The sequence below is a fragment of the Lissotriton helveticus genome, chromosome 8 (assembly GCF_964261635.1).
Source record: "Lissotriton helveticus chromosome 8, aLisHel1.1, whole genome shotgun sequence".
NCBI classification, from domain to species: domain Eukaryota; kingdom Metazoa; phylum Chordata; class Amphibia; order Caudata; family Salamandridae; genus Lissotriton; species Lissotriton helveticus.
The window spans coordinates 141,003,858-141,016,099 of NC_136069.1; positions in this window are offsets into that span (position 1 = coordinate 141,003,858).

The following is a 12,242-nucleotide window of genomic DNA, read 5'->3' on the forward strand; positions in this document are numbered from 1 at the left end:
CCCGAGTATGTTTCAAAGATTCGAGGTCACATCAAAGTACAAAACATCTATAAATCCTTCCCACACCACTCTGCTACATCTCTCAACTCCCCTCTACCCATCAATGAAGGCACCAAGTTGGAGCACATACCTGAAATCTCTCATGAAGACCTGACTGTACTTTGCAAGAAAGTCAAGTCTGGTTCCCCAGCAGACCCTATGAGACCGGCCCACTTCATGGAATCTCTGGATTTTTTGCTTCCCTCCCTAGCATATATATTGAACCTATCCTTTTCCTCGGCCACTGTCCCGACTGCCTGGAAGCAAGCGTGGGTCTCTCCCATCATTAAAAAACCGACTCTCGATCCCTCCAAACTGGAGAACTTCAGAGCCATTTCATTGCTTCCATGGATATCCAAACTCGCAGAGGCCCACGTAAACATCACCCTGTCCAAACACATGGATCTAAACAACACCTTACATCCTTCTCAAAACGGTTTTAGGCCAGGCCACAGCACTGAGTCTGCCCTCCTAGCTACGTCAGTACATCTCCGGACGATACTTGATGCCGGCCAAAGTGCTGCGCTGATCCTATTGGATCTCAGCGCGGCCTTTGACACGGTATCCCATAACATTCTGCTGAATCGTCTGGCTACCGCAGGTATCGCGGACCGTGCTCTGGAATGGTTCCGTTCTTTTCTGGAGGACAGGTCTTTCCGGGTCTCGGCCCCTCCATTCCTCTCCCAGTCCCACTCCATTGGACAGGGAGTCCCTCAGGGCTCTGCACTCTGCCCATCCCTCTTTAACCTATATGTACAACCGCTTGCGGCTGTAGCCAGAGAATGGGACCTCTCGCTGGTGTCATACGCTGATGACACGCAGCTGGCTATCACTCTTACCGAGGGTCCCTCTATCTCTGCAGCAAGGTTCAGGGATGGGCTGGCTGCTGTAGCCCAAAGGATGACAGATAATTGCCTGCAGCTTAATGCAGGCAAGACGGAGGTGCTGCTCCTCGTAAAGAACACCAGTCACTGGAACCAACACTGGTGGCCATCGTCACTGGGCACCATCCCACCCCCCAAATCCTTGGTCAAGAATCTGGGCGTCTGGATGGACTCATCACTCAACTTCCAGACCCACACAAAAAGAGTAGCGGCCACTTGTGTGGGCCTGATGAGGAGCCTCAATCCCATACTCGGCTTCTTTGATCCCAAGGTCCGTCAAACGATCATTCAAGCCACAATTCTGTCCCGCCTAGACTATGCTAACGTCTTACTCTTGGGCGCCAACAAAGCAGAGATAGCGCGTCTGCAACGCGTGCAGAACACCGCGGAAAGTACCTTGGTCGGACTTCCCCGCAGGTGCTCGGCCAAAGCTACAATCCGAAAACTGCATTGGCTACCTATCGAGTCCCGAATCCGGTTTAAAGTCCTCGTCATGATCTTTAAAATCCTTAAGACTGGATGCCCAGAACTTCTCCGGCCACTCCTTACACCTTATGTGCCACAGCGCAATCTGCGCTCACTAGGTCAACAACTACTGACGGTCCCTCTCACAAAGTTGGCTCGCACTGGAGGACGCTCCTTTAGAGTGCTAGGAGCCAAACTTTGGAACAACCTGCCTATGAGCATTCGCTCACTGGAAAATCTATCTGCCTTCCGGAGAGCCGTTAAAACCCACCTATTTCCTCCCCTCTAGGTCCCTTGCCCTTGCTTCTGTCCCTCATGGAAGTTCTGTGGTTCTTTAGCGCCGGGACGCCCCTTTGCTGGGGCAGCTGTTTGCGCTCTACCAAATTTTAACATAACATAACATCTTGAATTAAATGAGTGAATATTTATGTGGATGAGAAATGGAAGAACACTCTGTGTGACTCTACCATGTGATTACTTGGGGACAGCTCTCCAATGGAATTAATCAAATTGACTTTTACCGGCCCCATCGGAGTCATGATACCTGCTGATGCACTGCAGAACTCTTAACTTTCACCCGGGGATTTCTCCTGCTAAATGGAACCAAAATCTCCAGGTGAATTTCCAGCCCAAATGAAGCATTACTCGGCCAATTGGACCCGGAGTTACCATTTCTCCCTGTAATTTCTCATTTATAAGGAACCCCTAGGGTCCAACTTGTTGTGCCGGATTTACCCCACTGCCAGCATTACTGCTAGCCCCGGCATTGGTTACTCAGGGGTGGGGAAAATCCAGCCCATTTACCAGACCACTCTCAATGAGGGCCTAAGAATGCTGAAGTGCTGTTACATAGGCCATCAGCTTCGATCAGAATCGATTTCTGAATGTCTTCCAAGATCCAAGACTTTTTTTGTAGGGCCTGGGTCAACAAACTGAAGCAGGGCTCAAGATACAGAACAAAGTTAGGGCCACAGTCATGGAAAGAGAAATGGCAGTAGACCTGTACGGCACAAACATTGTGCAGGAATGGTGAGTGGGACTGTAATATTAATCTGCATTTAAAGAGCAAATAGCATATATTATGATGGACTTGAGAGAAGAGCAATTTATGGCAGGTTTCATTGTGCGGGTGATAGCCAAATATGACTGTACGTGTACTGTTTTGGTGGTTTCAAAACTAATACAAATGTTGTTTAAAAAAAATAGCATAGTGTTTATTGATCTAAGTATAACATCCTTCACTCTACGTTTTGCCTTATATAAATTTGCAAATGTCGTGATGGCATGTTACATAGGAGAGGTGCTTAGGTCCTCCGTGTATGGTTATAGACTTCCTTAGCACACTTTCACTACCAGATGGCATTATTTGTTAGATTTTGGGTTATAGGTAGATCGTTCTGGATATATGTTGATTTAGTTTATAACATTAATGTTTGTTGTCTTTAGATTGTAGCCAGAACGTTCTGGAAATATATTGGGTTATTTTATAATATTGCGAAATTACTGCTTTTATGATAATTTTGTCGAAATCGAAATAAAGCTTTTTTGAAGTACTGCTTTATTTATCAAACCACTGGGCTTTTTTTTGTTTTGTAATCTATTCTTTAAGAAACTTCCTGTATCAACCTGACATGAGTATAACTGTGTCCAGCGGGTACGGGGGACAGAGTTTGTACCCATAGGGTAGCCCAATTGGATTTGCACAAGAGCCACATCCTGTACCTTACTCCCCTCTTAAGAAGTCTACACGGGCTGCCCATTAACACCAAAATAACATCTGCAGCCCTCAGGATCAACTGCAAATGCATCTATGAAAAGGTCCCAACATATTGTAGCAACAATAAACAGCACACACCCCAAAACCTTCTGTGTCCTCACACGACCACCTATTACAGCACTTTATGGAGAAATATGCTGCTTTCACTCCAAGGGCCTGAATATGGAGCTTCCTTCCTTTGGCCACACACACTTCAGGTACAACCTTACATCCCCACTGTTGCAAAAGGGTTCCGTTCATTCAGTTTCCCCTAAGTATTTTGCTTTTTGGTAACCCAGATTTGAACTTTTTACGTGGTTGAGAGTCTCACTACTTGTGTCTTATCACAATAATCACATGGTAAATGGAATGCACTTGTCTACTGCCAGTATCCACTTTTTAAGATAAGGCCACTGCGACACAGCTAGGGTAGGGTACACTTGGCTGGTTACATGTGAATACATGTCCACACATGTTGGTGTGTGGCTATAGTTGTGCGCAGCCTGGAAAATGTGCAGAGGTAGCCTGGTGCAATGGGGACTCTGAAAGGTTAGAAATTGAGCTGGGATAGGCCTAATAATTTTAGTGGGCACTCTTAGGTAATGTCAGTAGGGTTTACTGGTTTATCTGCAGTGTCACTGCTTCCCTTAGCCCTACAAAGTCCAGTAAGGTATCAAACTATGGCAATACATATGAACCAAGTTTGAATATGCAGGTGTCAAGAACCTACATGTACACGTTATGGGTAGTCCAGAATTGTCATAGTTCTCTGGCGTTTTGTTACCCTGCTGGGCCAAGTTAATTTCTCTGCCTTCGAGCAGAAGAAACAAAGGCCTCCCCACACAAAAGAAGTAATTAACAGTGTTTCCCTCAGCTCTTGAGGAGAAAAAGGTGGCGAAGAAAATCTGTATCTGTTAGTTAGCTGTCATACTGTACCAGGGCTGGGACAGCCCAGGGCCCCTGAACAAAATAGGAAGTCCCTTACAGTGATGTCAACTAGGGGCTGAGCTGCAGCCCCCAAGGAGATGTGAACAGAGACCACTTGACGGCACCATCTTGTATTGTTGCAGCATGCTATGCAGGAAGGTTGGGACAGGGGTAAAGAGGTGATGTGGCACCCTAGGATTGGCCAGGGCTGTTAACTTTCCACCCCATTTCAAATCTCTTGTATAAGGGAAGGAATGAGAGCTCAACGCTACAATTGGACGGTGGCAATACCATAGAAAGCTTGAAGGACAAGCCCCCTGATGCCCTAATGAAGTAAGGATGCTGCCTACAGCTGACCCCAAGACCAGTGGGTCTCTCCAGGAGCAGTGAGGCTAGTTCCCTGACACTCTCTAAGGATTAGTTGGGGGAAGAACTGGTCTTCGGTGCCCCAGCAGGAGGAGAGGAGCACCAGAGGCCAAAAGAAGGGGATTGGCTGGTGCAGGGAGCAATTGGAACCAGCTCCCTGTAAAGTGTGCCACATTAGAGGCCAGTGGGTCAACTGGAAAGGCTCCAGGTGGCTAGCGCTCGCCACCAGAGGCACAATGAGCCCAAGACTGTCGAAATGGGCCTAAAGTGGCCGGAGATATCAAAGGGGAAAGGATTTGACCTTTAACCCCCACCCCAGCTCAAACGACAGAGGATGTAAGACTCTGCCGCAAGTCGTCCAATTACTCTCGGGGTAGGCCAGTACTCAGGGGATCAACACAAAATTCATTAATTTTTAATGGGCCTGAGAGGGAGTGCGAGTGGTACCCCCTACACCAGAGCTCCGTGTGACACTGGGACCCCATCCCCCAGGCCGGCTTTTGGTATAAAGAGGTCAGAGACCACAACACTGAAAGCAAGGAGGGTGAGCACTGCTGCACCCCCCACAAAAGGAGAAAGGGGCCCAGGACCCCATCAATGAGCCCCCAATTAAAAAAGGAGGAGGGGGAGCTCCGTCACACTCCCACACATCAGGAGGAAGAGCCCCAGGACCTCATTTCTGGGGCCCCAATAAGGGAATACCCAGGGGAAGAGCCATCACCCTCCAACACAACTGTACTGGGCTCGCCTCTGGTCCCCCTGCCTGTATCTGGGGGTAGCAGGGCGGCCAATGCCTGCACAGCACTCTGCCAACATTGGGTGGGCAGGGAGACTACAGCTGACGACTCAAGCACCGGCAGTGAGGGAAGCTGGCTGGTCGGGGAGCTGGCAGAGGCAGCCAATGGTGGGCTCCCCATGCTGCCCCAAGGCACCCCAACAAAGGGCCAAAAGGGAAAAGAAGTCGTGAGGCAGAAGCCCTGTGCATCAATAAAGAAAAGTTACGGCCAGAGCCTCTGATTACATATTCACTGCTGTGGCAAGGGAGCTCCCCATAATGACTTCTGGGGCTGAATTTGCCAACCAAAGTTTCCTTATTTCTGATGGCCCTAATAAGACAGGGGCACCATCAACTTTATCAAGAAGAGTTGTGAGGACTTTAGGAGTACAGCAGCCCACCTGTAGAAGAATTTCAGAGGTGATTCTAAGTCTGCAGCGTTAAGAAAATGATGACCCCTCCCAGGCTCTCAGCCTAAGTTTCAAGCTCTCTCAAGGCTGGAATGTATATTCTACAGCCTGGAAGTGCAGCGATCTCTAGTGGTTGGTCCAACGGCAGCATTTTTAGCGGCCTAAGAGGTTAAAGAAAGACACAGACATATGTCATGTTGTTTCATGCCATCCTATTTAAAAGATATACTGTTGAGAGTAATTTCTCTTAAACATGCATTGCTTTATTGATCTTAATGATTGCAGATAAAACATGGTTTATTTAACATGTAATCCTGGTTTTTGAATGTGGTAATCTTGAAAAAGGCAGTAGGCCTCCCTTATTTAAATGACACCTTCCTGTATGATAATGTAGAATGTGGTATGCAAAAGGGGGTACTATGTTTGTTGGGGGCCAGGAACCTTTAAGGGTGAAATGTGATTTCAGACTGTCACCAAGGTATTTCTACCTACCTTATGTACATATTTGTAAATTACTGCATAGTATTTTGTAGTGTGTATGTAGTAAAAGTACTTTTCCTTTTCTAAAGAAAAAGTGCAGACCGGACAATGATTTACTGTGTGTTATTATTGTGTGACAGAGAATGGTAATTACTAGCCCACACCACCTCCCCTGAGTAGGCCTTGGACTGCTCTGCCTTGCTAGAATGAGAGAGTCACATGCTACAATGGGGGCTTGGTTCCAAGTAAGGAGAAATTGTGGACCTATTACTCGCACAGGCTTCACGTCCTGCATAACTAATAACATCATTTCTTACATGTTTCTGGAAATATTTGTCCCCATTCCTCCGACCAGAAAGTGTCTGGATACAACTCTGTTTGAAGAGCCGCTACTTGCAAATCCTTTATTAATTTATGATTCACATTGGTTGCTTATGGCGCATTGTAAAACTGAAGTGAGAGCAGTGGTGTAACTCCTAATATGTTTCCCTTGATCAAAATGAACATTTCATGCTGGTTGCCACTGGTATGTGCTAAGGTCCAGTGACGTAATGCAAAATGACTGCGGCCCCCCTGCAGAATTTGAAGAGGGGGCCCCTTCGTGTCCTATATCTCACAGAAATTCATTGCTTTTGAGCTAAATGGTTAACCCCCCCAGGGGGCTAAAGCACCTGAAGGGTTGAGGGTCCCCTGTACCACAGTACCAGAGGGGCTGCAGGGGCCTGCTCTACACCCCATGCTAAGGTCCTGGACTGTGCAATAACCGGATAGAAGAGTAAGTGACAAAAATGAATGTCCCTGTAAACATATTATATTTGTAAACTAGCCAGATGTTTAGCATATTCAAAAGTCAGCTTTTGAACTTTGCTGCATCATAAATCAAAATGATGCATTTGCTTTTACTTTCCCAGCACAATTTTTATACATTCATTAAAGTAGGACAAATAAATGCTTGTTATCCACCCATGTTGTAGATTAAAGATAAATTCCCTTTACATCATCTCGCACTACATCTTTCCTCGCTGTGTAATGATTGATTTTCCAAGATTAATGTTTAAAAATATTTCGAAATGTGTTTAACCCTGACTCGGTTCACCTTAGGTGAACCCAGCCATTTTTCCACAGCTTTCTACACTTGGAACTTGTCTGCCTCAATGTTATTTATTATACATCTAGGTCTGGTGAATCAGTAGACTATGTTTATTGTTTTATCTCGATGTTATGTGGTATACATCTAAGTCAGGTGAATCAGTAGACTATGTTTATTTTTTTGCATCGATGTTATTTGCTATACAGCTCAGTCTGGTGAACCAGTTGACTATGGCATCCATTCTATAGACCTGTGTTTAAACTCATGGACACAGATTCGAATCACAGCATGTCTGCTCAGTCTTTCATCCTTCCAAAGTTGATAAAATGACTACCATTAATTTGGTTCACACTTAGGGCCAGATTTATGAGATTTTCACACAGTGCAGAGTAGCGAGTCACCTTGGTGCGTTGTACTGCGTGACAGGGAAAGAGCATGAATGGGCCATATTTAAAAGATTACAGTGCAATCCAGCCTTTTCCCCTGCGCTGGCACTGTTTTCACTGGCGTAACGAAAAGTGAGGGGGCCTCCCTGCACAGTACTTAGGGGGGCCCCCTCCGGGCTCAATCAGGAGCTCTCCCGGACAGAGTTCAGTGCCGAGGGGGCCCCTTGGAGCTAGGGGCCCCCCGTACCGCGTGGGCTATGGGGGCCTGTGTTACACCCCTCACTGTTTTGGCTGCCTAGTGCCAATGCAGGCACCAATGCACCATGGTACACGGGTGCCTCTGTTGTAAAGTGGATTGTTTTTGTACAGGAAGGAGCACATTCCTGCACAAAAACAATCCCCTGAGGCATTTTCCTCTTTCTATGTGTGCTGCAATGCATCACCTGGGGAGGCATAGGATTTTGGCGCATTCCCAGGTCTACCACCTCTGGTAAATCTGGAAATGCATCAAAATCCATGGATCACACATGCAACATCCATGTAACGACTCCCTAGCACAAAGTACGGCAACTCAAGGCCATGCAAGGAAGCCTTGTAAGGCATTATAAATCTCATTTTTGAGTTGCGTTGCTCTTGAACCATGTTCCGGGTGCAAGAGCTCCGCAGTGGGGCTCGTAAATATGCCCCTAAGTATCTGTTAGCTCTCAATAGTGCAGAGACCTACTTCGTTGTGAACTGGTCTTAAAAAATATACTGGTGATATTATAACAAGTAAGCATACATTTCAATTGGCATGCACATTTCCAAATGGTTTCAGATTAGAAAGTCCTATATGTATTTGACTTCTACATATACATACTTAATTGGAATTTAATTTGCAAAGATCATTAAATTGCATGCATTCATAAATTAAACACTTAGGCCCAGATTGTATCGATTTTGCGATACTTTTTTTAACATAAACCCAAAATCTACTGATGGGATTTACAATCCAACACAAATCGAGATTTATGTTGAATGATAAGCTAAAGTAATTAAAATGCTTTTTGCTCTTTTAATCCCTTTAATTCTTACAGTACCACTACATATCCCTGTACAGTGTGTGTACCGTACAGGTCTACTGCCAGTCCTCTTTCCATGATTTTGGCCCTAACCTTGTGTGGTAACTTTGAAGATTTGGGGCTAGTCCAATCTCAGGTTTATACAGATGCCAAGCCTCTTCTAGCCTTTTAACCAAGAGACCACACTGCCTGTGCTGCCTGTGTAAGGGACACCAGGAGTGGAACTCTGCCCACTGGTGCACAAAATCTCTCCTTCCCTACCTGTGGACTGTCACTAAAGGATCCTAGCATGTTGTTGGATTCTAAAGACCCAGTAGAGCCTCAAAAAGTCAGGTGTGGCCCTGCTCCTCGAGACTTGCATTGATGGGGGGAGAGAGACGATAGTTATAAAACCACGGCTGCCACGTTTTCCAGCATCGCTGAGGGGGACTGTGGGGCATATTATCAAGGGGGTTTATCTCCGCTTTTTTGGCTTTAAAAGCCAAGAAAGCGGAGATAAAATTATCTCCCTATTACCAAGCTGTCGCTAACACCAGTTAGTGACAGCTAATAGGAGATAGCGACCATCTTGGGCCCCGCTTTGCATGTCAGTGATATTTATCACTAATGACATGCAAAGTGGGCGTGCCAAGATGTTAGCGACTGGAAACAGTCGCTAACATCGCTATCTCCTATTACCAACTTTTGGAGATATTCGCGCTAAGCGCGAATATCTCCAAAAGCTAACACCTGCCCTGAGCAGTTCTTCACCATGTTATCCAATGGGAGGTGGATAACATGGCTAAGAGCATTTGCTCGATAATGCATGAATATCGCTGACTTTTCAGCGATATTCATGCATTGCGGCCGTTTTTTATCGCATTTGCGATAAACCTTGCTAATAGCAAGGTTTATCTGCGATAAAAATCGCCGATGTGCGGCGATAATTTTTGTCTCTAAACAAGTTAGAGACAAAAATTATCGCTAGTTGTTGGTAATATGCCCCTGTGTCTGTTCTCCTTATCTTCAACTTTGTGCAGTACCCAAGGAGGCAAATTGTGTGTGCACGTTTGCTGACCTCCCTTGGTCTAAGGAGGAGCAGTAGGCTTCCTAGTTATGTCCTGATGTTGTGAGTCGCCCCACTCCCATTCTAGGGCTCTTGTAGGTGCCTTAATAGCAGCCTGTTAGCACCTCCCTGCCTCCCTTCTAGCTGCCCAGAGAGCTTCAAAGTCAAGGCTGTGCCTACTGGACAAAGTAAGCTCTTACTTACCACAGGTTATCTGGTCGAGGAGTGCTTGTGGGGCGCCTCCCCCTCAGTCAGTTCTTTCTGTCATTATAATCCGGTCTCCCTTTCTCAAAGATTAGACATTATGACTCCTTTGTATCAATAATGCAAAATCGCCTTCGGAATTTAATTCAAGCTGGTAAACCTTGCATATTCATTGTTGGATATTGTTCTAAACCACTTTCAAAGATCTAGCCAGTTAACTCTCAAACTACAACACATCTTGGTTTTGATCATCTCTTAATTTCAATTGAGTATTTTTCCATCTGATTCAAAGAAAGCTTTACTGGGGAAGCAATCATTGACGTTCTAGACACAGTCACAGTCAGGTATAGCCCAAGATTCATTTTCGCAGAATATAATCAAGAGAGCAGCCACGATTCAATTATGTTCTCATTCGGGAAATAACAGTCTTTTTTTGGGTCCTCCTCAAGTGTGCTTTAGACCTGAATGAGGCACAGAGTCTAAGAATCTTAGATGATCTGAGATTGGAAGTTGATTAGTGCAATACCTTTGCACTGGTCCTTCTTGGTTTGATAGGGTGGGCTACCCTTATCCGATAAATGTGTCTAGTTGACAACGGGATAGTGATTTCTGTTTTTAATTTGGTGCTGATGATTCTTATCATACTCTCCCTCGTTTAGGTTTCCTGTTTATTATCATCATAGCTATTGAGAACCCATAAGATATGTGGGTACCTGTTTCCTATGAGGCACTTCTACTCTGCAAGTCACTTATCTATTTCTAAAGGGTGTGTGAGAGAAGACAGATAGATCCAGGAGCTACCCTAATTCTTCTGATCATTTTCCTGATCCGATTAGGAAGCCCCACTATGTGTTTTCAAATGACTACAGGCCTGAGCTGTCCTTGATATGGTTGATCAGAAGTCAGTGTCTGCTTTCAAGAGTACAGCTCTGAGTAATCCTGGTTATGTCATTTCTTCAAATGTAGAGACTTCTTGCACTTTAAATACATAATTATATTGACAGTAGAATTATTCACCTTTTCGCTTCTCTTGGGCCCTGCTATGCACCTCTTCAAACTCCAAGGAGGCCTGTGGATCACCGGACTATTTCAGATCCTATTTGAAATTGTTTTGTCAATATGGCCCTACGTGGAGTGCTAGAGTTCCTGAAATATTCAAAGCATTACCCCTATATGACATATGCAGCGTTCTGATTCTGTCCTATACTCAGTGGCTATTTGCATGTGTCCTGCACTGTACAGCACACATACAAAGTAGGGAAACCTTTAAATGTAGTCTAAGCATTGTATGTTGCACTGGGACGGGACCCTTCCTGTTTGAACATATACTAGACTCCTGCACATAGCCTTGCACTATGGGGTAAAGGTGTGTGAATGGCGCTTGGCAACAAAAGTCTGAGCCGGCTAGGGAGAGGGGAGGAGAGAGCCATATCTCTGTAGATATGGCGCTCCACTGCTCTCTCCCTGTCACGCAATGCAGCACAGGAGGTTTGCCTGCTGTGCAGCCTTCTGCGAGGCATTGTTTAATCTGGCCCTTGGTGATTTATAAAGAACAACTGCTGCTGAGCTCTCAGAATAGTGTTATAATGTGTTGCAGTGCCGGAATGCGGGAAAGATTAACGATTTGCGTAAGTTTGAACCATGATGCGTGACACTTGGCAGGGCTGCATAAAAGCTTTATGCTTGGGTAGTTATACCTCTTTAGAAAATAAACTTCACTGGCTATCCGACCACAAAGGTCAATGAAAAATGAATGCTAACACGAAACCTTAGTAAACAAAGCATGTAGCGAAGACGCTATATAAATGCTAATCACATAACTTGTATCACTGGAATTCATGTTTTAAAATTCATGTATACTGTATACTGCATATTTCCTTTGATCTGCATCTTAAAATATCCATTGTGCTTCATGTTGGACCAGAAAGAATGTAACAATTACAATCCAATAATACACGCCAGGAACACTGGCCCCAGTATGCCTCAGAAGAGTGTCCTTCTTTAAAGGCATGCCTGTCACCTGTGATACAGTGTCCATCTTTCAGCTGTTTTTCTTGTATGGATAGGTACAGATGCCTAACTGAAGAAATGCGGAATAATGCAGCACCGAAATAAATCAGTAACTTTTGGGGATGTGCAGTCTCATCCCACCCTGAGAGATTGGGTTGGGCTCATGGAACTGCCTTTGGAAGACTAAAGACCTGATTACGAGTCAGACGTTTTTTTCCATCGAGTTTGTGAGCCTCTGCTTACTCACGAGTCAAGATTACGGGTGTTATTTAATACTTCCGATAAGTATCAAATTGTCAAGTACCTCAACCTTTTTTAAATGTCAGCACATTTGATGTGGGAAA